Below are 22,615 nucleotides of genomic sequence, written 5' to 3'. Positions count from 1 at the left end.
ATAACCGTCTGCAACTGAAATGTCAAACAAAGTTCCAAAGTGAACTCCATGTATGTTGGCTCAATAATGTCGAAAAAACAGTCCTAAGGAGCGGTAGTGAGGAGGGCCCGAACTGAGTTAGCAAGATGGACTTGTTCCAATGCAGCCCAGTCGATGCACCGACCTACGTCAAGGGGTCGGGCACATAGAATTTGAAACAACTCCTCTTGAGGTCCTGGTGGAAATTGGAGAAAGGGTGGCGTATCTCAGTTGTCGTAGTTTAGGATATCGCTCCTTTCCGTTTTTTAGAAGCGGGAGCCGCTATCTTTTTACCACGAGTATTGGTCATAATGTTCCTGAAATAATACATTAGCAAATAATCCTAATTAATAAATTACTCCTAAAACATAATATTCAAAATTCAAATATGCAACTTTATAAAGTGATTCTAAATAAAAAGTAGATAATTAAACAACTAAATATGTAAAATCCAAACTAAATAGGAATCAGAACTCAAAAACAAAGTAACTTATACTAAAAATAAAAATTAGCAATAGCAATTAAGAATTGGCAGAGCACAATCATATTAGACAAGAATAGTGAAATGTAAGAATAATAGAATAAACAAATTATATGTGAAGAATGCATGCCAGATAGACATCAAACAAAGGGTAATCATACGAATGATAATGAATAATGGAAAGAAAAGAAAAAAAAATGAAGAAATGGAATAGGTAGTAAGCATAAGAAATAACTAACATAAAATACTTGCTATAATAATCAAAATAGTAATTGTTAAGGGTGAAAGGGGGAACCAGAAGAAGTAACCAGAGATATGGACGGTAATGGGGTAAAAGGCATGCGACAGTGCTTGGTGGTTAGAGGGAAAGGAGAAAAGGGGAAGAAGAGGTTTCAATTAAAAAGGAGGCCACGGTCGTGCAGGCCCCGTTTTGGTCCACACAGTCGTGGCCCACGCCAGTGTGTCTCACTCCTAGGTCATGTTTTCCATGAAATTTGAGTTTGTATCGTACATGAATTTTAAGACACGCCCGTGTGGAACACATGGCCGCATCGCACGGCTGTGTGCTTATTCGTTCGCTTCTCCCATGTCCGTGTGAGTTCCAACATGCCCGTGTTCTGTAGTCAGGATTGTCCACGGCTTTTGAGCAAGGCCGTGGGATATGCTTATTTCCCATTCTGATTAAAAATTTCAAAGTGTGTGCTCAGGTTCCCACATGGCCTCAGGCACGCCCATGTTTAATGTCCGTGTGGGTTACATGGCCGCATCGCACGGCCGTGGTGATTTAACGCATTCTGTGCCTCAGCCAAATTTTGGGAAATTAGAGTGTTGTTTCACCATGATTTGAGACACACCCGTGTCCCTCAGCCATGTGTTCCTCACGGTCGTGGCTAGTTATTGCATCCCGTGTGGTACTTTGACTTGGGAAAATGTGTGTCCTATTTTAACACGGCCATGGACACGCTCATGTGTCCAGGTCGTGTTTGTCACTGTCGAATGTCAACACAAGGCTTTAAGAGTTTACATGGCTCAAGGCATGCCCATGTCTCTAACCCATGGTGAGCACACGGCCATGGACACGTCTGTGTGTCAGGCTGTGTGTTCCAAAAAACCTGCAGTTAAATTTTGAAAAATGAAAGTAAAATAAAGTTATTTAGTGGGGTTAGTGCTCGGGTTGCCTCCCGAGGAGTGCTTATTTAAAGTCTAAGCTCGATTTTACTCTGTGGGCATATTTAAGCAAGTTCGCAAAGCCGTAGCTCCTCTCCATTATCTTTAAAATCCTTACCGTTATAAAGTTTAAGGCGATGTCTATCTACCTTGAAAGTGCCTTGGGTTGGATGACTTACCTCTACTTTGCCATATGGAAAAATGGTTTGGACTACGAACGGACCTGACCATCGTGATTTTAGCTTCCCAGGAAACAATTTGAGCTTTGAGTTGTATAGCAGGACAAGATCTTTAGTTTCAAATTGCTTGTGTTGCTTTAAACGAGCATCATGGCAGCGCTTCGTTGCTTCCTTTTATATTAGTGAGTTCTCATACGCATTAGCTCGTCATTCATCTAACTCATTCAGGTGCATCAATCTCTTCTCGCCTGTGAGTTTGGGATCAAAGTTTAGGAATTTTATAGCCCAAAATGCTTTATGTTCTAGTTCAAATGGTAAATGACAACTTTTCCTATAAACAAGTCTATAAGGATATGTTCCTATAGGGGTCTTAAAAGCAGTTCTATAGGCCAATAAAGCATTATCTACTTTCATTGCCCAATCCTTCCTATTTGACTCTATAGTCTTTTCTAAGATACGGTTAAGCTCTCGGTTTGCGACTTTGACTTCTCCATTAGTTTGAGGATGGTAAGGGGTAGTTGTTATGTGGTTAATTCCATATTTCTTAAGGGTTTTATCAAATTGAGCATTACAGAAATGAGTACCCCTATCACTGATAATTGCTCTAGGTGTTCCAAATCGAGAGAAGAGTTTCTTAAGGAACCTCACCACCACTATAGCATCATTAGTAGGTAAAGCTTGGCCTTCCACTCATTGACCCATAAAGATGTATTTATTCCCAAATGAGCTAAGGAATTGACCCATAAAATCAATACCCTATACATCAAATATTTCACAAGAAAGCATGTACATTTGAGGCATTTCGTTATATTTAGAGATATTTCCTGTTCGTTGGTATTTATCACAAGAAGTAACATACCTGTTGGTGTCTTTGAATAGTGTAGGCCAATAAAAACCTGATTCGAGTGTTTTATGTGCGGTCCTAGTCCCACTGTAATGTCTTCCAATCAGTCCTGAGTGGCAATGTTCTAAGATTTTAATTGCTTCTGACTTCATAACGCATCTTCTAATGACTTGATCTGCACATATATGGAGAAGAAAATGATCTTCCCAAAAATAGTTTTTTACATCAGTAAAGAATCGTTTCTTTTGTTGATGTGTCAACCTTTTTGGTGTAACATTAGCAGCTAAATAAATTGCAATGTCTACAAACCAAGGTTCCTCGGAGTCAGGTATAGCAAAGAGTTGTTCTTCAGGGAATGAGTCATTTATCTTATGTTCATCAAGCTCCTTAAGATGTGGGTTTTCTAATCTGGATAGATGATCTGATGCAAGATTTTTCACTCCCTTCTTATCTTGAATTTCTAAATTGAATTCTTGCAACAATAATATCCATCTCATTAGTCAAAGTTTTGCATTTGTTTTAGTAAGGAGGTATCGAAGAGCTGAATGGTCAGTGTAAACGACAACTTCAGATAATATTAAATATGGTCTAAATTTATCAAATGCAAAAACCACAGCCAACAATTCTTTCTCAGTCGTCGTATAATTTTCTTGTGCGGCTGTCAATGTCTTACTAGCATAATAGATCGATTGAAAATGCTTGTCTTTTAGCTGTCCAAGAACCGCACCTATTGCAAAATCACTCACATCACACATTAGTTCAAAGGGTAAATTCCAATCAGGTGCAACTACAATTGGAGCATTGATTAATTTATCCGTAAGAGTATTAAATGCTTCTAAACATTCCTGATTGAAATTGAAAGGCACATCTTTTTATAGTAAATTTGTTAAAGGGTTAGCTATTTTAGAAAAATCCTTGACAAATCTTCTATAAAATCCTACATGACCTAAAAAGCTTCGAATAGCCTTAACTGAACTAGGGGGAGGTAATTTCTCAATAGTTTCAACTTTTGCTTTGTCAACCTCTATCCCCTTGCTAGAAATTTTGTGGCCTAACACAATCCCTTCACGAACCATGAAGTGACATTTTTCCCCATTCAGTACAAGGTTTGTTTCCTCACATCTCATTAGAACTTATTTTAAATTTTTGAGGCAAAGATGGAAAGAGTTACCGAATACCTAGAAGTCATCCATAAATACCTCTATAATGTCTTCTATGAGTTCATCAAAAATGGCCAACATGCACCGCTGAAAAGTAACAGGAGCATTACATAATCCAAAAGGCATTTGTTGATAAGCAAATGTACCGTATGGACATGTAAATGTCATTTTCTCTTGGTGCTCAGGAGCTATTGGGATTTGGAAGTAACCAGAGAGTCCATCTAGGAAGCAATAATACATATGCCCAAATAATCTTTCCAACATCTGATCAATGAATGATAAAGGAAAGTGATCTTTTCTTGTGGCATCGTTCAATTTCCTATTGTAAATGCAAACTCTCCATCCTGTGACTGTTCATGTTGGGATCAATTCGTTCTTCTCATTAGCCACAACAGTCATGCCTCCTTTCTTAGGGACAACCTGTACAGGACTCACCCAAGAACTGTCAGAAATAGGATAAATAATTCATGCATCTAGAAGTTTAATTACCTCAGGTTTTAAGACATCTTTCATGTTAGGATTCAGTCGTCTTTGAGTTTGCACACAAGGTTTATATTCATCTTCCATTAAAATTTTATGTGTGCAGAAAGAAGGACTGATCCCTCTTATGTTAGAAATCTTCCATGCTATAGCTTTTTTATGCTCTTTCAATACTTGAAGTAATTCGTCCTTTTTGATTGGCTGTAAATCTGAAGTAATAATTATTGGTAATGTGGAATTATTTCCAAGAAACGCATATTCTAGGTGATTTGGTAATTGCTTCAATTCCAATTTAGGAGGTTCTTCAACAAAGGGTTTTAATTTTAATTCCTTGTTTACCTCAATAAAGACTCATTAGAATTTACTTCGGCTTTTGCCTTACCTAACGTAGAATCTTCATCATTTACCTCCTCTTCTTGGGCAAGACACAGTTCCAACGTGTCCTTATAATGATTTCCTATAAAGAATCTTGAGTAGCACAATCAATAGAATCAATAAAATGCAAAAGTCATCTTGTTCTTTAGAAAATCTCATGGAATCATAAATTTTAAAAATAATCTCTTCATCACCTACCCTAAGCACAAGTTTACCGTCACCCACATCAATAACAGCCTTAGCAGTGGCTAAAAATGGGCGACCTAAAATTAAAGGCACCTCAACATCCTCATCCATGTTAAGCACAACAAAATCAACAGGGAATATGAATTTATCTACATTTACAAGTACATCTTCAATAATTCCCTTAGGATATTTAACAGATCTATCAGCTAGTTAAATACTCATCCTAGTAGGTTTTGGTTCCCCAAGGCTGAGTTTCTTGAACATTTTGTAAGGCATCAAATTAATGGTAGCGCCTAAATCAGCTGGTGCCTGAATCAGCTAGTGCCTTTTCAACATTTAATCTACCAATTAAACAGGGAATAGTAAAACTTCCTGGATCTTTCAGTTTGGTTGGTCGTTTATTTTAGAGTATGGCCGAGCACTCCTCATTGAGTTCTACTGTAAGAAACTCTTCAAACTTCCTTTTATTTGTTAGAAGCTTCTTCAAAAATTTTGCGTATGTAGGCATATGTGAGATAGCTTCAACAAAAGGTAAGTTAATATGCAACTGATTAAAAAGTTCAAGAAATTTACCGAATTGTGCATCCATGTGGTCTTTCTTCAACTTTGCTAGATACGAGATTGGTGGTTTATATTCCCTCAGCACCAGTTTTTCTCTTATTTCAGGTTTTACCTTCTCATCTCTTTCCTATTAGCTTCTTTTCAGATTCAGCTATCACTTTCCCACTCCTTAGTGTAACTGCTTTCACATGTTCTTTTGGATTGGGTTTGGTGTTACTAGGCAGACTCCTGGTGGTTTTTCTGAAATCATCTTAGCCAACTGTCCTATTTGATTCTCGAGCCCTTGAATTGATGCTTGTTGATTTTTAAGTGCTGTTTCAATGTTTTGAAAATGAGTTTCTACTACTGAAATAAATTTTTTCATCATCTCTTCAAGGTTCGGCTTTTTCTCTTACTGGTAAGGTTGTTGTTGGAAGCCTAGAGGGGGTGGTGGTCTCTGATTCCCTTGGCCTCCCCACGAGAAATTTGGATGGTTCCTCTAACCTGCATTGTAAGTGTTACTATAAGGATTATTTTGAGGTCGACGATTATTACCCATATAATTTATTTGCTCGTTCTCTATGTTGGGGCCGTAGGGTAGGTATTTTGATTTGCTCGTTCCACCTCCACTTGCATCGCACTGTATTACTGGATGTACCTGCATAGAACCAAATAAACCATCAATCTTTCTATTCAAAAGTTCTACCTGATTTGAAAGCATAGTAACCGAGTCAATGTTAAAATCACCGACTGCTTTTGTCGGCTTTGTCTTCATGACTTGTCACTGATAATTTTTCAGTGACATCTCTTCTATGAACTCATAAGCCTCTTCAGGTGTCTTATTATTGATGGTTCCACCAGTAGCTGCATCGATCATTTGTCTAGTTGAGGGATTCAAACTGTTGTGGAATGTTTAAACCTGTAGCCAAAGAGGTAACCCATAGTGAGGGCACCTTCTCAATAAATCCTTGTATCTCTCCCATGTATCATAAAGTGATTCTAAATCCATCTGCACAAAAGAAGAGATACCATTCCTAAACTTTTCCGTTTTAGCCGGCGGAAAATATTTAAGCAAAAAATTTTCGGTCATTTGTTCCCAACTAGTGATTGACCCTCGTGGTAGTGAGTTCAACCACTATTTAGCCTTATTCCATAATGAAAAGGGAAATAACAGAAGGTCAATGGCATCGTTAGAAACGCCATTGATCTTAAAGGTGTCGCAGAATTCTAGAAAATTTGCTAAATGAGTGTTTGGATCCTCGTCCTGCAAACCTTCAAACTGAACAAACTGTTGTATCATTTGAATCATGTTAGGTTTCAAGTCAAAATTATTTGCAGCAACAGCAGGTCTAATATACTCGATTCAGTTCCTATTAAATTGGGCTTAGCATAGCCGTACTGTGACAGCCCAAAATTGACCCTAGTCGGAATGTGGTTTCGGGACCAAAAACCGAGGCATAAAAATAATTTAAAATTTATTTTGATGCCTATAATATGTGTGTGCTCATGTGTGACATTTTTGATGATTGATTTAGTGTTATAAAGGTGAATTCCACTAGAAAGGACTTAGTAGTGAACTTTAAAAGTACGATAGGGAAATGTATGATGACTAATTAAAGCATGCATGCAAAACAATGGACTTGCATGTCAAATTCCCCCTTTTATAGGTGGTGGCCGGCCATGACATGGGTTATGGGCAAAGAAAACATGTTGAAACATGTTTTGTTAATGGAGCATGAAAGAAATGATTAATAATTAGATGTGGGAAGAGAAACAAAAAAAAAATGTGTGTGAGAGTGTAGCATTCCCCCCCCATTGCCGTGCAGCTAAGAAAGAAAACAAAAAAATTTTGTTCATCCTTGTTCTCTCCTTTTTGGCCGAAAATACTAAGAGGAAGAAGAGATTTTTGCTTCATTTTCTTTGTTTAGAAGAGATCTAGAAGGAGATTTGGCTAAACTTGCATCAAGATTAAGGTATGTGTGAGGTTGTGTCATGAGATTCATGCATGTTTTAGTTGCCAACTTGATGTTCATGTTAGCCATGGTTCAAATCCTTGTTATGCCATGGAAGTGGTATTTGGTCAAGTTGATATTGTGATAAAGCCATTGCATGCTAAATGTGAAGCTTGATGATGATGCATGCAATGATGGATTGACTACTCTTGAAATTTCTTTTTAGTATTCTTGAGTAGGGCATTGAGTCCTTTGTTTAACCATGACCAAAAATTTAAAAGGAGTATGGTGTGTGAGGTATTCGGCCATGGCATGCTCATGAGCATGGTTTATGTTTCTTGCATGTTAGTTAAAATTTGTGTTTTGGATGGTTATGAACACCTTGAAATTTGGCCTTGCACCTATATGTGTATATGTGTTTGCACATGATGATTTGGTTATGAAGTAAATGATAAATATGTTTGTTTAAAGAAGAAATGGTTGAAGAATGTTTATGAAACTTGCATGTATATTCGGCCTAGTACTTATATGGTGTGAAAATCTCGAAATTTGTTGTTGATTTGTGCAAGTATGACTAAGTATAATCGGCCATATGAGTGCTTGATGCTATGTTATAATTATTGAGCTTAAGTATGTGGATGTAAGTGTATGCGGCCTTATAAGGGCTAAGTACCTTGGATTCCCTTTGATATTCAAAACGATTAAATCAATTTATTTGTTAACATTAAGCTCAAGAGCAAAGGGAACTAGCTCCAATAAAGGAAAAGAAAAGGTGATTGAATAGCCGTTGGAAGCGCTCGATAATCTCCAAGGTAAGTTTTGAGTATCGAAACTTAGATTTTGATTCGATTGAACAAAGTAATAAGCAATCGAAATTGTGCCCTTGTATGTGGCCATTGAGCCGAAATGATATTCTTGATTAAGTAAATTGTGCATAAAAGTTTGTTATGAAATTGAAACAAAGATGTGTATGAATGTGCGACCAGATATCGGGCTAAGCCCAAGGCAATTGTGCGAGTTGTGGTATCTGGCTAAGCCCGAAGGCAATGGTGCGAGCTATGATATCCGGGCTAAGCCCGAAAGCAATTGTGCGAGTTGTGATATCCGGGTTAAGTCCCGAAGGCATTTGTGCGGGTTACCATAACCGGGCTATGTCCCGAAGGCGTTTGAACGAGTAGCTATATCCAGTTAAACTTCGAAGGTATGTGATTTGAAAATTATAAGCTTGCTGGAAAATTTTCAGTTAATGCACTTGTGAAATTCCCAACAACAAGGTATGTGTTGTGTGTGCTTTGCACACTAGGAGTAAGTGCGTATGAATATTTGCTCCAATGATAAACGAGTTATCGGCCTTAACTAAGCCGTTATTTGTGTATGAATATAAGAGTTGGGATTGTGAAGTAAGCATGTCATTGAGAAATTGTGCATATGAATTATTGTTTAGCTACTTGAATGCTATGCTTTGGTTGTGTGTAAATTATGGCTCGAAACTTACTAAGCATAAATTGCTTACTCCGTTCCTTTGTTTCTCTGTTTTATAGATTTTGCTCGTTAGCGATCGGATTCGGGATCATTAAAGTCGAAGCCATCTACACTATCAAAGCCTCCATTTTGGTATAATTTTGGTTGAACTTTGAAATGGCATGTATAGGACTACCCTATTGTTGAAGTCATGTACCTTTCGGTTTTGTGTAAGCTTGGTTAGCCATGCGAAAATGGCTTATATACGTTTTTAGTATGATTCTATAATTGTTTGTATGATGATCATTATGGGGTATGGAATTGTTTTGAAAAGATTAGCCATTGGAATGGTTAATCATGATCACACTTTGTGCTATGTATGCAATAAGGGCCAATTGAATCGTGGAAATCATGAAATTAGTAAAGGTTACCTTGAAAATAGATGCTAGCAGCAGCAGTGGTGTGGTTTTGAAAAATCACCAAAATTTGTAGGGATGGTATTAAATAGTGAATAAGTTATGTAATTGAACCTTGATGAGTCTACTTTCATATGGAAGAAACGAAACGGTCATAGAAGTTACATGTTAAGAGTTATTAAAGTTATTGTGAGACAGGGCCAGAACGGTTTCTGGGTCCCCTGTCGCCACTTTAAAAATTTACTATAAATCATCCGGAAAGAATTAGAAGTCATGCCTTATAAGTGCAGATTCCATTTTGAGTCTAGTTTCATTAGAAACAAACGGAACCAGTATTAAAGCCCTGTATAGAGAGATATTCAATTTGTAACGCGCGAAGGTTAGAGCAGTCGATCCCTGTAATATGGGTGAATTTAACTAATAAACTGTACCGATTGGCCCGATCAAAAATTCTAGAAATAAATCCATGGAAGGATATATGAGTCTAAATTCAGGGAAAATTTACGGAACCAGTTTCCAAGTTTTGAAACTCGAGATATGATTTTTAAAGGCGGCAGTGGCGCTGTTTTCCACTTTGTCTGAAATGCCAAATTGGTCGGTGTTTTAAGAGGATTTAGCTCGTTAACCCTCGCGTCCGACACGGCGATGGTCTCGGGTTCGGGTGTTACAATTTCATTGGTATCGAGCTACGGTTTAGTCGATTCTAGGACTACCGTGATATGTTTGGGGTCTAGCTATACATGCCATTAAATGATGAATTGATAGTGTGGTGATTTTTGACAATTTGACTTTGTGTTTGTTTATAGCAATGGATCCCGATCCCAACCGAGCAATAGCGATGATGTGGAGAGTGTGGCGCTGCTCCCAAAGGGGACACAGGCGGACTCTCAACCTATGGCCAGAATCCGAATGATGAGGCTAGGCAAGCCTTTTATAGTGTGATGAATGATTGGTTTAACCAATACATTCGAACTAACACGCCTGTTCCACAACCTCCATTCCCGACAAACGCAACCCCCGCACCTACAATACCTCCAGTAACTGACCAAATAAGGTCAAGTAAGCCCCTAGTCGACAGGATTTGAAAACATGGGGCCACTGAATTTAAAGCTACGGATGACGACGATGCCGAGCAAGCTGAATTTTGGTTGGACAACACTATCCGGGTGCTCGATGAGCTATCTTGTACACCCGATGAGTGCTTAAAGTGTACTATCTCCTTGCTACGCGATTCCACCTACTATTGGTGGAGTATTCTGACTTCGGTTGTGCCTAGGGAGCAAGTAACTTAGGAGTTTTTCCAAACCGAGTTCCGAAAGAAGTATATCAGTCAGAGATTCATCGACCAAAAACGAAAGGAATTTCTTGATCTTAAGCAAGGCTCTATGGTCATTCATCGACTCTGACGAAAATTTGTTAGACTCAGAGATACGCCGGGAATGTGTTTCGTCCGGGCTATTATGTAAACGCAACGAGGATGGGCTGAATGATGATATAAGGATGTTTGTTGGCATTCTCGAAATACGAGAGTTCGTAGTACTTGTTGAGCGAGCTTGTAAAGTCAAGAGCTTAGAAAGGAGAATCAAAAAGTTGATGTGGGAACCGGAGAATTTCAAAAGGTCCTCGGAAAGTCTCTTCAACAGCATCGAAGAGATTTCGAGAAGATGTGAGCCGATCTAGAGGCGCCAGGGCCTTTTAGACGAGATCGTGATCGACCCACAATGGGTATACGAGGCACTTCGGTCTCCGTGTTGGGAATGATCGTCGAAACCGAATGGAGTGTCGACATTGTGGCAAATGGCATTCGGGAGCTGTGGGTTCTGTGATCGCTCTGCTATAAGTGTGGATCGGCCGACCACTTTATCAAGGATTGCCCGAGGTTGCTTGAACAAAATGTAAGTCGAGTGGAAACCCGGGTGCTACCACTGCTCGAAGTAGGCCATCCAGAAATACGGGCAATGCTAGTGGCGGTCAGAGAGGGTCGAGAGATGCTACAACAAGACCCGAGGCTCATGCTCCTGCTAGGACTTATGCCATACGCGCACGCGAGGATGCTGCCTCACCAGATGTCATTACCGGTACTTTCACTCTTTTCGATACTAATGTGATTGCTTTGATTGACCCTGGTTCTACTCATTCTTATATATACGAAACCTTAGCATCCAATAAGACTTTGCCTATTGAGTCTCATCGAGTTTGTAATTCGTGTCAAACCCTTGGGTCATTACGTGCTTGTCAACAAAGTGTGTAAGAAAAGTCCCTAGTATTTCGAGGTTCTTATTTTCCGCGGACTTGATGCTTTTGCCGTTCGATTTAATTCGATGTTATTCTTGGTTTGGATTGGTTGACCATGCACGATCGCGGCTGTAAATTGCAAAAGCAAGACTATCGATCCGAGGTGCGCGAATAACGAGATAATTCGGGTTGAGTCTACGGACTTAAAGGGGTTGCCACCGTAATTTCAGCAATGTTGGCCCGAAATATGTAAGAAAAGGGTGCGGCGTACCTTGCGTATGTGCTCGATGATAAGGAGTCGAAAAGAAACCCGAATCTGCGCGATGGTTTGTGAATACCGATGTTTTCCTCAAGAATTGCCGGGTTTACCACTGCTCGGAAATAGAGTTTGGCATCGAATTGGTACCGGTACCACTCCAATTTCGATAGCTCCGTGTCGTATGGCACCAATGTAATTAAAGGAGTTGAAAGCTCGGTTGCAAGAATTGGTGGATAGAGGTTTTGCTCGTCCGAAGTTTTTCACCTTGGGGTGCGCCAGTGTTGTTTGTGAAAAGAATGATGGAACCAGAGGTTGTAGATCGACTATCGTCGCCTTAATAAAGCGACGATAAAGAACAAATATCCGTTATCACAGATCGACGATTTGTTCGATCAACTGAAGGATCCTCGGTGTTCTCGAAAATAGATTTGAGATCGGGCTATTATCGATTCTTGAATTCGAGATTCGGACGTACCCAAGACCGCCTTGAGCGAGATATGGTCACTACGAGTTCCTAGTGATGCCGTTTGGGCTTACTAATGCCCCTGCGGTATTTATGGATTTGATGAATCGAATCTTCAGACCATATTTGGATCGGTTCGTAGTCGTGTTCATTGATGACATCTTGGTCTATTCAAGAAATGAGACCGAACATGCTGAACACCTGAGGTTAGTGCTGCAAATTCTACGGGATAAGCAATTATATGCTAAGTTCATCAAGTGTGAGTTCTGGTTAAGAGAGGTTAGCTTCTTGGGGCATGTGATATCTGCATCGGGCATTCGAGTCGACCCGAACAAAATTTCAGCCATACTTAACTGGAAGCCTCTGAGAAATATTACCGAGGTTCGAGCTTTTTGGGGCTGGCGCGTTATTACCGACGATTTGTAAAGGTTTCTCAACGATAGCCACGCCAATGACGGCTACTCCAAAAGGATGTAAGGTTGAATGGTCGGAGAAATGTCGAAAAGTTTCGATCAACTGAAAACTTATTTGACTAAAGCCCCAATTCTAGTGCAACCCGAATCGGCAAAGAGTTTGTCATCTATAGTGACGCCTCCTACTTGGGTTAGGTTGTGTATTGATGCAAGAAGGTCGAGTTGTGGCCTATCGTCGAGGCAATTAAAGCCACATGAGAAAAATTATCCGACCCATGATCTCGAATTGGTCGCCATCGTATTCGCCTTAAAGATTTGGCGACATTACTTATTTGGTGAGAAGTGCCATGTGTATTCGGATCACAAAAGTCTCAAATATTTGATGACTCAAAGAGACTTAAATCTGCGGCAAAGACGTTGGCTCGAGCTGTTAAAGGATTATGAGTGGTCATTGACTATCACCCGGAAAGGCGAATTTGGTTGCGGATGCCTTGAGTCGTAAATCATTATTCGCTTCTGACGATGAATGTGCACTTGTCCGCTCGATCCGACAAATGTGTTAGTAGCTGAATTGAAAGCCAAACCATTATTGATACATCAAATTTGTGAAGCTCGGAAGGTCGACAATGAGTTGGTTGCAAAACGGGCGAGTGTGTTCCGAACAAGGAATCGGAGTTTCAGATCGATGATGACGATTGTTTGAGGTTCAGGAGTCGTCTGTGTGTTCCAAAGAATTGAACTTATTTCGATAATACTGAACGAAGCCCATTGTAGCCGAATGGCAATCCACCCGGGAGTACGAAGATGTACAACGATTTGAAACGTCGGTTTTGGTGGCATGGTATGAAATGAGACATCTCGACTTTGTTTGAGATGTTTAATATGTCAACAAGTGAAAGCGGAACATCAAGTGCCTTGAGATTACTTCACCGATCACGATACCCGAGCGGAAATGGGATCGAGTCACAATGGACTTTGTATCCGGACCGCCATTGTCGTGAGTAAGAAGGATGCGGTTTGGGTCGTGGTAGATAGATTGACTAAGTCACTCACTTTGTCCCCGTCGACGGATTTTTCAATGGACAAACTAGCCGAATCAGACGTTTCTCAGTTGTGAGATTACACGGGGTGCCTATTTCCATCGTGTCGGATAGAGATCCGAGATTTACCTCGCGATTTTGGAAAAAGTTGCAAGAAGCTTTGGGTACCAAGTTACATTTCAGCACCGCCTTTCACCCCCAAACTGATGGTCAATCCGAGCGGATAATTTAGATACTTGAGGATATGTTGAGATGTTGCATCCTCGAGTTTAGTGGTTCATGGGAACGGTATTTGCCTTTGATTGAATTCGCTTACAACAACAGCTTTCAATCAAGTATTAAGATGGCACCCTACGAGGCTTTGTACGGTCGTAAATGCCGTACACCATTGTTTTGGACTGAGCTCGGTGAAAACAAAATTTTTGGGGTGGATTTGATTAGAGATGCTGAACAGAAAGTGAAAGTAATCCGTGAAAGTCTGAAGATAGCCTCCGACCGTCAGAAGTCGTACGCGGATCTGAAGCGTAAAGACATTGAGCATCAGGTGGGGATAAAGTGTTTCTCAAGGTTTCGCCTTGGAAAAGATACTCGATTCGGCCGTAAGGGCAAGTTGAGCCCGAGGTTCATTGGGCCATATGAGATATCCGAGCGAGTCGGTCCAGTTGCATATCGTTTGATTTTGCCCCCTGAACTCGAAAAGATTCACGATGTCTTTCATGTTTCGATGCTTCGACGCTATAGATCTGATCCATCGCACGTGATTAGTCCATCAGAGGTTGAAATTCAAGCCAATATGAGTTATGAGGAAGAACCGATTCGTATCCTATCACATGAAGTGAAAGAGTTGCGAAACAAGCGGGTTCCGCTAGTGAAAGTGTTATGGCTCAAACACGGGATAGAAGAAGCTACTTGGGAAACCGAGAACTCTATGAAAGAGCGATACCCAACCCTATTTACCGGTAAGATTTTCGGGGACGAAAATTTCTTAAGTGGGGGAGAGTTGTGACAGCCCAAAATTGACCCTAGTCGGAATGTGGTTTCGGGACCACAAAACCGAGGCATAAAAATAATTTAAAATTTATTTTGATGCCTATAATATGTGTGTGCTCATGTGTGACATTTTTGATGATTGATTTAGTGTTATAAAGGTGAATTCCACTAGAAAGGACTTAGTAGTGAACTTTGAAAGTACGATAGGAAATGTGTGATGACTAATTAAAGCATGCATGCAAAACAATGGACTTGCATGTCAAATTCCCCTTTTATAGGTGGTGGCGGCCATGACATGGTTTATGGGCAAAGAAAACATGTTGAAACATGTTTTGTTAATGGAGCATGAAAGAAATGATTAATAATTAGATGTGGGAAGAGAAACAAAAAAAATGTGTGTGAGAGTGTAGCATTCCCCCATTGCCGTGCAACTAAGAAAGAAAACAAAAAATTTTGTTCATCCTTGTTCTCTCCTTTTGGCCGAAAATACTAAGAGGAAGAAGAGATTTTTGCTTCATTTTCTTTGTTTAGAAGAGATCTAGAAGGAGATTTGGCTAAACTTGCATCAAGATTAAGGTATGTATGAGGTTGTGTCATGAGATTCATGCATGTTTTAGTTGCCAACTTGATGTTCATGTTAGCCATGGTTCAAATCCTTGTTATGCCATGGAAGTGGTATTTGGTCAAGTTGATATTGTGATAAAGCCATTGCATGCTAAATGTGAAGCTTGATGATGATGCATGCAATGATGGATTGACTACTCTTGAAATTTCTTTTTAGTATTCTTGAGTAGGGCATTGAGTCCTTTGTTTAACCATGACCAAAAATTTAAAAGGAGTATGGTGTGTGAGGTATTCGCCATGGCATGCTCATGAGCATGGTTTATGTTTCTTGCATGTTAGTTAAAATTTGTGTTTTGGATGGTTATGAACACCTTGAAATTTGGCCTTGCACCTATATGTGTATATGTGTTTGCACATGATGATTTGGTTATGAAGTAAATGATAAATATGTTTGTTTAAAGAAGAAATGGTTGAAGAATGTTTGTGAAACTTGCATGTATATTCGGCCTAGTACTTATATGGTGTGAAAATCTCGAAATTTATTGTTGATTTGTGCAAGTATGACTAAGTATAATCGGCCATATGAGTGCTTGATGCTATGTTATAATTATTGAGCTTAAGTATGTGGATGTAAGTGTGTGCGGCCTTATAAGGGCTAAGTACCTTGGGTTCTCCTTTTGATATTCAAAACGATTAAATCAATTTATTTGTTAACATTAAGCTCAAGAGCAAAGGGGAACTAGCTCCAATAAAGGAAAAGAAAAGGTGATTGAATAGCCGTTGGAAGCGCTCGATAATCTCCAAGGTAAGTTTTCGAGTATCGAAACTTAGATTTTGATTCGATTGAACAAAGTAATAAGCAATCGAAATTGTGCCCTTGTATGTGGCCATTGAGCCGAAATGATATTCTTGATTAAGTAAATTGTGCATAAAAGTTTGTTATGAAATTGAAACAAAGATGTGTATGAATGTGCGAATTGTGATATCCGGGCTAAGCCCGAAGGCAATTGTGCGAGTTGTGATATCGGGCTAAGCCCGAAGGCAATGGTGCGAGCTATGATATCGGGCTAAGCCCAAGGCAATTGTGCGAGTTGTGATATCTGGTTAAGTCCGAAGGCATTTGTGCGGGTTACCATAACGGGCTATGTCCCGAAGGCGTTTGAACAAGTAGCTATATCCGGTTAAACTCCGAAGGTATGTGATTTGAAAATTATAAGCTTGCTGGAAAATTTTCAGTTAATGCACTTGTGAAATTCCCAACAACAAGGTATGTGTTGTGTGTGCTTTGCACACTAGGAGTAAGTGCGTATGAATATTTGCTCCAATGATAAACGAGTTATCGGCCTTAACTAAGCCGTTATTTCTGTATGAATATAAGAGTTGGGATTGTGAAGTAAGCATGTCATTGAGAAATTGTGCATATGAATTATTGTTTAGCTACTTGAATGCTATGCTTTGGTTGTGTGTAAATTATGGCTCGAAACTTACTAAGCATAAATTGCTTACTCTTTGTTTCTCTGTTTTATAGATTTTGCTCGTTAGCGATCGGATTCGGGATCATTAAAGTCGAAGTCATCTACACTATCAAAGCCTCCATTTTGGTATAATTTTGGTTGAACTTTGAAATGGCATGTATAGGAGTACCCTATTGTTGAAGTCATGTACCTTTCGGTTTTGTGTAAGCTTGGTTAGCCATGCGAAAATGGCTTATATACGTTTTTAGTATGATTCTATAATCGTTTGTATGATGATCATTATGGGGTATGGAATTGTTTTGAAAAGATTAGCCATTGGAATGGTTAATCATGATCACACTTTGTGCTATGTATGCAATAAGGGCCAATTGAATCGTGGAAATCATGAAATTAGTAAAGGTTACCTTGAAAACAGATGCTAGCAGCAGCAGTGGTGTGGTTTTGAAAAATCACCAAAATTTGTAGGGATGGTATTAAATAGTAAATAAGTTATGTAATTGAACCTTGATGAGTCTACTTTCATATGGAAGAAACGAAACGGTCATAGAAGTTACATGTTAAGAGTTATTAAAGTTATTGTGAGACAGGGCCAGAACAGTTTCTGGGTCCCTTGTCGCGACTTTAAAAATTTACTATAAATCATCCAGAAAGAATTAGAAGTCATACCTTATATGTGCAGATTCCATTTTGAGTCTAGTTTCATTAGAAAGAAACGACACCAGTATTAAATCCCTGTATAGAGAGATATTCAATTTGTAACGCGCGAAGGTCAGAGCAGTCGATCCCTGTAATATGGGTGACTTTAACTAATAAACTGTACCAATTGGCCTGACCAAAAATTCTAGAAATAAATCCATGGAAGGATATATGAGTCTAAATTCAGGGAAAATTTACGGAACCAGTTTCTGAGTTTTGAAACTCGAGATATGATTTTTTAAGGCGACAGTGACGCAGTTTTCCAGCCTGTCTGGAAATGCCAAATTGGTCGGTGCTTTAAGAGGATTTAGCTCGTTAACCCCTCGCGTCCGACACCGGCGATGGTCTCGGGTTCGGGGTGTTACACGTACATTGTACGAGGAGCAGGATTCTGATTCACTGGATTTACGGCAACCACATGAGGCAGCGGATTATTTTAATTTTCAGCCATCTCCTCGGTGTTATTGGTATCGTCTTTGTGCTCTTCCTCTATATACCGTAGACTTCGCCTTATCTCTCTACGATTTCTATGAGCTGTGCTTTCAATTTCGCTGTCAAAAAGTAGAGGTCCTGGAAGGTTTCTTCTAATCATAAACTATAAAAACCTGCCAAAAGCAAATAAAAGAAAAATTAGTAATTAAAATAAAAAAAATTAAATTGCAATAAAAATAAAAATGGCTAAAGTAATAAAAATTAAGTGTTCCTAATATCTTAGTCCCCAGTAACGGCGCCAAAAACTTGATGGTCGCTAAACTAACTAAAAATTTGACTAAGGCAAGCGCACCTATCGAACAGTAGTATAGTTATGGTGAGACTGGAAAATATGGTATCCACAAGGACTAAAAGTACTAGTAATTACTATCTTTTTATTATCTAGCCTAAGAATTAAAGGGATGCTTTTAAACTAAAATTAACTATCTAATTAACTAAAAACACGACAGAGATTAAAGTTGGAAAATACTTTTGGAAAACCGATGGAGAAGACAATACCCAAGGAAGAATCCACCTAGACTTCACTTATTACTTCTGAATTAGACGATTTATTCACCTAACTTAATCCGTAGGAATCCCTAGCTTATGTTAATATCTCTCTCGAGACTAAAAACAACTGACTCTAGGTTGATTAATCAAAATCTCTTTCTAATTAAAACCCCTATAGTCGCATTAACTCGATCTATGGACTCCTTTATTAGATTTGACTCTAATCTGGCAGATTTATGTCGTCTTATCTCTAGGATTGCATACAATTCCGCTTAATTATGGAAGATCTACTCTTAAACAGGGACTTTTGTTCCACTAAATAAGCACATCAAAACCTGAATTAATATCCTGGAATATTAAAGCAAGGATTAAAACTCATAATTAAGAATAAGACAAGTATTTATCATATAATTCAAATAATAATAAGACCTATCTTAGGTTTCATCTCCCTTAGGTATTTAGGGTGTTTAGTTCATAACGATAGGGGAAAACATCTAAAATTAGGAAAATAACAAAACATAAGAAACCCAAAAACTTCTGTAGAGATTGAATGGAAATCTTCAGTCTTGAAGTAATTCTTGCTTTCGAGCTGATTCTAATGGCGGTCTTCGAGTATTTTCTGCCTTCCATTCTCTATGTCCCTTGATCCTCTTCTTATGTGTTTAAATGGACTTTGGAATGCCCAAAATAGCCCAAAATTAGCCTTTTCCGAGTAGAATTAAAATAGGTCTCGATAGGGACACGGCCGTGTGGCATGCCCATGTGGTGGTGCTCAAGCCGTGTGCAATTCTGATATGGTTTTAAGTTGACAGGACCATGACACACGGGTGTGTGGATTACCCGTGTGCCTTACACGGGAGTGTGGATTACCAGTGGGCTGCGTGCAACACTGGAACAAACCTATTTTGTCCGTTTTTGGCCTTTTTCTTGCACTTTTCGCTTTCCTATGCTTATCTAGATAATAAAACATGAAATTAAAGGATTAGGAGCATCAAATTCACTAAATCTTATGATAAATCATCCAAAAATATGCCAAGCATGGGATTAAAATATGTTACTTTTGAGGTTTATCACTTGTTCTTAATTATGTGGGCTTATTTCTTGTTTTAATGTTTTCGGGATATTAATTCATGGTATTGTGATTAATTCAATGGAGGAAAAGTCCCTGTTTAAGAGTAGGTCTATCGTAATTGAGTGGAGTTACATGCAAACCTAGAAATAGGATGACATAAATCTACCGAATTAGAGCCAAATCTAATAAGTGAATCCATAAATCAAGTTAATGCGACGATAGGGGTTTTAATTAGAAAAAGATTTCAATTAATGAACCTAGAGTTAGTTGTTTTTACTCTTAAATAGTTGTTTTTACTCTTGAAAGGGATATTAACATAATTTATGGATTTCTACGGATCAAGACACTAAGTGAGTAAATTGTCTAATTCAGATTCATAACAATAGGTGAAGTCTAGGTGGATTCTTTCTTGGGTATTGTTTCTCTCATTGATTAATATTCAATTATTTCCTTGATTCAATCTCTGTTACATTCCTAGTTAAATTAGTTTAGTAATTTTAGCTTTAAAATCAATCACTCCAAATTGTCGACTAAATAATAAGAAAATAGAAATTACTAATACTTTTAGTCCTCGTGGATATGATAATGTTTACTCACTGTAGCTAAACTATTGTTTGATAGGTGCGCTTGCCATTGTCGTTTTATAGTTAGTTTTGTGACCATCAACACTCTATTTGGATGACAAGACCATGGAAAATTGGGGCATAAGGATGTCAATTTGACCACGGAAAAGCATGCTACATGATGGAAAAGTCTGAATATTTATTGGACTAAGAAATCATCCACAAAAGGGAATTAAAGCCTAATTTTGGCACAAGCAAATGGCTACCCAAAAATAAGCTTTAGGATATTTTGTTGAAGGTCCTTGCAGTTGAAATGATGCCAGAAATCAACACAAGTCCACCCTTTGAAACTGTCCACATTATGGCTATTAATAGCAAAGTTTTGAATTCAAAATGAAGTAACCAAGTCATCCCCTTTTCCATAATTTATGGTTGGCCAAGCATGAGAGAAGGAGGAGGAATTTCAAATTCTAGTTTTAGTAAACTTCACCCTTACCTTCACCTATAAATACCACATATGTTTCCTCTTTCAAAGCATCCCTCATCCCTTAATCCATTCATACATTAAGCATTCTTTCTATAACATCCCTTACCCGTATCCGAGGACGGGCTAAGGTACGAGGTGTTACCAGACAAACATACAAATATTAAACTAAAATACGAGCCATAAAATTTTATTCATATTTCAAAGCGTTCATTCTCTTACACATAGTCCCTTATTTAAGTCTATGGAGCCCAAAACATACTTTAGAAAGGGTTTGGGACTAAACCGAGAACTTACAAAAATCTTGGAAATTTCATGCTTTAAGGCTCCACACGCTCGTGTCCCAAAGTCGTGTTCCATACACGGCTGAGACACATGGCCGTGTCTCTGCCTGTGTGGAATATACCTAGGCTATTTTCCAAGCTTTGGTCAACCTTGATCTCTTACACACTTATACAAACTCAAAAGCATATAACATGGTATTCATTTAATGATTAAACATCCTCAATTAAACCACAAACATAGCATTTGTATGTCATCATACATGTGTCTCTCATACTCATTTTACCTTGTTTATTATAGTACCACTTATACATTTATACCAAGATTATCATCTTACCAAATATCTTCAGCTTAATCATCAAGCACTCATATTTAAAGCTAGATCATATCTTTATAAAATACCACGATTCAGATCATGAGAATAACATGTTTGCTCGAAACATTTCAATTCAATTCCATACCCAACAAGCATTACATTGAGACTAGTCATATATATATATATATATACATGTCATGATACATAACATTCTCTTTTTGTTTTCTTATAAACACATATCATTTATTTCATTATATCAATATTTCATATACCATAGTTTCCATGTATTCCACATATATTTATTTTCCTCCTCCTCCTCTCCATTCCACATCCTTAATGTATATAGCATTCTTGTAAGTACGATTTCACAATTTACTAATAAATGTTCACATCAAACTGTCCACACAAGTCATAGTCACTTAATTATTTATAATTCGAGCTACAGAGCTCCAAATTAAGATTCGTAAATTTCCCCTGAAAATAGACTCACATATCTTTCCACCATAAAAGTTTCATAATTTTTGGTTTAGCCAATTAGTACAGTTTATTCATTAAAATTTTCCCTATTTCACTTTCTGACAGTTCTGACCTCTCTTCACTAAAAATAATTATCTCACAAGATGAAACTCGGATAATGTTATTGTTGATTTATCTTGAAAATAGACTCATTATGGATTTTAAAAATATAATTTTGAGCCTCTAATTATTTTTCTCCAAATTTTGTGATTTTTCAAAGTCAGCACAGGGATCACATAATCATTCTGAATCAGTCTCACAAAACATAAATATCTCAAACTATAGAACTCCTTTGCTTGTATGTTTCTTTTATATGAAAATAGACTCATTAAGCTTTAATTTGATATCTCATTCAGTCTCTGATTCAATTTATACTATTTTTGGTGATTTTTTAAAATCACGTCACTACTACTTTCCAAAACAGTTTTATTGCTAATTCACTCTTTCACACTTTCTTTGTATTAACCTCATTTTAACATACATATCACAAATCATTTTCACCATATTTCATACATCACAAGAATAGGCCCATGATCACAAGGTCACCATAAAATTATCCTCATGTATAACTTACTTGTTTATAACCTTACCACATCCTGGTCACTTAATGAATATATCATTCACATAACCAAGTTCTTGCACTTATTCATCACAAAACTCACAAAGCAATACATAGAGAGTCTCCCGTTGAACACTTCGGATCAATCCTCGATACTTGGTGGTTTCAGCACATAGCTCCACGCATCATATAGTTCGGCTCTCTTGTGCACATGGTGAACACTTAGTACCACCCATGTGACCTAGCCAGTTTATCTCGTAGCTCTCTTGTCTACATGGTGTCCTTCACTTGGAACCACGCATGCGACCTAGCTATATATATCCCAGAGCTCTCTTGTCTACATGGTGTACACATAGTATCACCCATGCGACCTAGTTACATCATAATGTCTTGTAGCTCTCTTGTACACATATGTGCACTCAAAGACTATACATGTGACCTAGCTACA

At 38.3% G+C, this 22,615-nt stretch overlaps 1 non-coding gene across 1 annotated transcript; it reads left to right on the top strand.

The window, feature by feature from the left end:
- The first annotated feature begins 6,365 nt into the window (after window positions 1-6,365).
- Window positions 6,366-6,472, top strand: LOC128295847 (small nucleolar RNA R71). Its single transcript, XR_008286396.1, has one exon. It is a non-coding gene; the product is annotated as a small nucleolar RNA R71 (small nucleolar RNA).
- Window positions 6,473-22,615: the final 16,143 nt, after the last annotated feature.

This window comes from Gossypium arboreum, chromosome 7, assembly GCF_025698485.1.
Source record: "Gossypium arboreum isolate Shixiya-1 chromosome 7, ASM2569848v2, whole genome shotgun sequence".
Lineage (NCBI taxonomy): Eukaryota > Viridiplantae > Streptophyta > Magnoliopsida > Malvales > Malvaceae > Gossypium > Gossypium arboreum.
The sequence above is the reverse complement of the archived record's forward strand: the minus strand, read 5'-3'. Positions and strand labels throughout refer to the sequence as shown.